The sequence below is a fragment of the Triticum aestivum genome, chromosome 3B (assembly GCF_018294505.1).
Source record: "Triticum aestivum cultivar Chinese Spring chromosome 3B, IWGSC CS RefSeq v2.1, whole genome shotgun sequence".
In the NCBI taxonomy this organism is placed as follows: domain Eukaryota; kingdom Viridiplantae; phylum Streptophyta; class Magnoliopsida; order Poales; family Poaceae; genus Triticum; species Triticum aestivum.
The window spans coordinates 312,466,034-312,469,622 of record NC_057801.1 but is presented as its reverse complement, the minus strand read 5'-3'; positions in this window follow the sequence as shown (position 1 = coordinate 312,469,622).

Sequence of the window (3,589 nt, the reverse complement as noted above, 5' to 3'; positions counted from 1 at the left end):
TCCACAGCCATTTCAGCTATCTTGTCTTCGCTTCGGCGATGAGCAGCCTGTTCGGCTCTCAACTCTTCGGCCGCCTTTAGGACAGCCGCATGGCTAGCCCGAGCTTGTTCCTTGGCCTGGGCAAGTTCTGCCCTCAGGGCTTCCACGGCAGCAGCACTATCTGCAGTCCAAATATGTCTCATTAATATTATGCCCTTCTCATATTTTCCTATACAACATAATAAGGAAAGCAGAGCACATACCTTGTGACTCGTTCAGCCGCTCGTTCACCAGCGTGATATCGGCATCAATAGATCCAATATACCTCCTTAGTTCGGTAACTTCAACGGACTGTTCGGCAGCCAGATCCTTAGATAGATGCGCATATGTATAGCACAATCAGTACTTACACAATATGATCCTCCGTTTGCCGCCTAGGGCGGGAAACCAGAGTCTCAGGGGCTACTATCCATATGGAGCAAACCTAGCGCGTGCCTCACTACCAAAAAATTGTGTATTTTTCACAACATACCTCAAAGCCTCTTACCAGACTCGTAAATGCTTCATTCAAACCGCTTGTGGCGGATGAAATATTTTTGAGTACCATGCTCATTAATGAGCAGTGCTCCTCCGAGAGCGCGGCTCGCTCCAGAAGGCCCATCAGTATGTCCGGCCGGGCACCGAACTGTGTCAGACCCTTCTCATCGCCCCCCATGGGAGCCGAACGCCCCGGGCTCAGGGCGGCTGACGGATTAGCTTCTGACTTCGGCAAATCCGGACTCCTCCGTGATGACACCTCGGTGTCGCCCGCCTCATGAGGCGGAGAGGCTGGTGGGGTCTCACTCTCCATCATCTCCGGAGGAAGATCCCCCGAAGACGAACTCTGTTGAGAGGAGCTGCTATCCGGACTGCAAAGAATGGATCCTGGTATGTGTACTCGGAGAAAAATAGTACCTTAGAATTTACGGTTAACTTACAACTCGGTGGAGGGCTGGCCCGTTGGCGGGCATGACGCGGTGAGGGTGCCCGTCGGGGCAGAGCCCCCTGGTGATACCTTTTTCCCTTGCTTGGGCATCTCCGTCTCCAAGTCTTCGAAGGTGGACCTCTTATTCCCGCGGGGGAGGAGGCTTTAGCCTCCCCTTCCCGACTATCCTCCTCAGGGGAGGTAACAATTCCCCCGGTTTGTACGCATAGCGTGTGAGGTTAGGCTTCTCTGTTCTTCCCCTTGTCTTTCCCTGAGGGCATTTTGCCGAGCACCCGGTCAAGCATCTTGGCAATGGTTGGACTATGCGAGCCTTCGGGAAGTGGCGCCGGACACCTGATTCTCTCCGCCTTGCTTAGCCATTCCTGGCCATGGAAGATTTTCAGAATAACAACTATGACAAATATAAACAAAGTGTGCGGTATCAAGGTTACTTACTTGGGTATCTAGGCGATTGCAGATTAGACCCGCATCCTCGGTGGTGTCCGGACACTCTACTTGTGGTCCAAAGAATAATTTACACATCCCTTCGACCTTCAGGCCGAAGAAGTGCTTAATAGTCCACGGACCCTCTGGATTGAACTCCCACATCCGGAGAGGCCGGCGTTCGCACGGCAACATCCGTCGGATTAGCGTTACTTGAATTATGCTGACAAGGTTAAAGTCCCACTCAAGAAGCTCTCGTATGCGGCTCTGCAGTATTGGTACATCGGCAGCGGGCCCCCAATTTTGTCCTACGTCGGTCCAGGATGCTAGTTGTGACGGAGTGCCCGAGCGGACGTCGGGGGCGGCCACCCACTTTGTGCCTCTGGGAGCCATGACGTAAAACCATCTCCGCTGCCATACATCGGATACTTCTAGGAAAGAACCCTCTGGCCAGGGGGCATCGGCCTATCGGCTTATTATGGCACCTCCGCACTCCGCATGTCGCCCCTCGATCATCTTCGGCTTCACATTGAAGGTCTTGAGCCATATGCCGAAGTGTGGAGTGACATGGAGGAAGGCCTCGCACACTATGATGAACGATGAAATATGGAAGATAGCGTCCGGAGCTAGATCATGAAAGTCTAACTCGTAATAGAACATGAGCCCCCTCACAAAGGGAACGAGGGTGAGGCCCAGGCCACGGAGAAAGTGAGGAACAAATACGACGCTCTCATTGGGCTAGGGTGTAGGGATGACCTGCCCTGGAGCAGGGAGCCTGTGCTGTATGTCGGCTGTCAAATATCCGACATCCCTAAGCCTCGCAATGTCCTCCTCTTGGATCGAGGAGGCCACCCACTGGCCTTGAGGGTTGGATCCGGACATATTGAAGGATTTGGGGTGTTTGAGCTTGGGTCTCGGGTGCTAGAACTGGAGGTGCGAAAAGGCGCAAGGGTAGTGGAAAAGAGGCATAGGCCTCGGACCCTTTATAAGGGGGGTGAATATCAAGAGTCCTCAGCGTGACCGCTTGAGACTTATCTAAAAACACACGGAGTCATACCAACGGTTGTCGTGGGGTTGCGCACGCCCGTATTGATGGAAGATCCCGTAATAAGGGGAGCACGATATATGCTTCGGCAGGGCATGCCAATAAAACCGCCTCGCAATGTCGGACCGGGCCATGATGCAGGGCACGACGTATGAAGGTTGCCAGCGGATTAAATTTAAGCTATGCTCCTTACGGTGGTATGTGAAGATCATCTTGCAGATCCAGACATGGTCTTAGTGTTTGATAAATTACTTTTATTCGGATATGGAACCCGACTTGCAATGCAAAGACAAAACTGCGCGCCGTACTCATCGGCATTGAAGCCCGGTTCAGGGGCTACTGAGGGAGTCCTGGATTAGGGGGTATCCGGACAGCCGGACTCTGTACTTCATACGGGCTATTGGAGCATGAAGATACAAGACTCAAGACTCCGACCCGTGTCCGGATGGGACTCTCCTTTGCGTGGAAGACAAGATGGACGATCCGGAAATTATATTTCCTTCCTTGTAACCGACTCCATGTAAACCCTAGCCCTCTCCAGTGTATATATAAACCGGAGAGGATGGTCCTTAGAAGAATGATCACGATCACAATCATAATCATCATAGGCTAGCTTCTAGGGTTTAGCCTCTACGATCTCGTGGTAGATCTACTCTTGTACTACTCATATCATCAATACTAATCAAGCATGAAGTAGGGTTTTACCTCCATCGAGAGGGCCCGAACCTGGGTAAACATTGTGTCCCTTGCTTCCTGTTACCATCAGCCTAAGACGCACAGATCGGGACCCCCTACCCGAGATACGCCGGTTTTGACACCGATAGGGGGTCCCGACCCCTACTCCCCCAGGCTCGGGCTCGCGCTAACGCGGTAGTGCGTTTGTTTGATAGGCGCAATGCAGTTATTCTGTTTCCCACCCCCACACACCCACACCCCCCTAAGATAGATAATGGGGGCAAGTCCATACAAGGAAGATGTGTCAGGACAACTATGCCCCTCGATGCAGTGCGGTTATTCTATTTCCCACCCACACCCCCTAATATAGGTAACAGGGGCATGTCCATAGAAGGAAGATGTGTCAGTACAACTATGCCCCGCGATGCAGTCCAGTTACTCTGTTTCCCACCCCCACGCACCCACACCCCCCTAAGATAGAT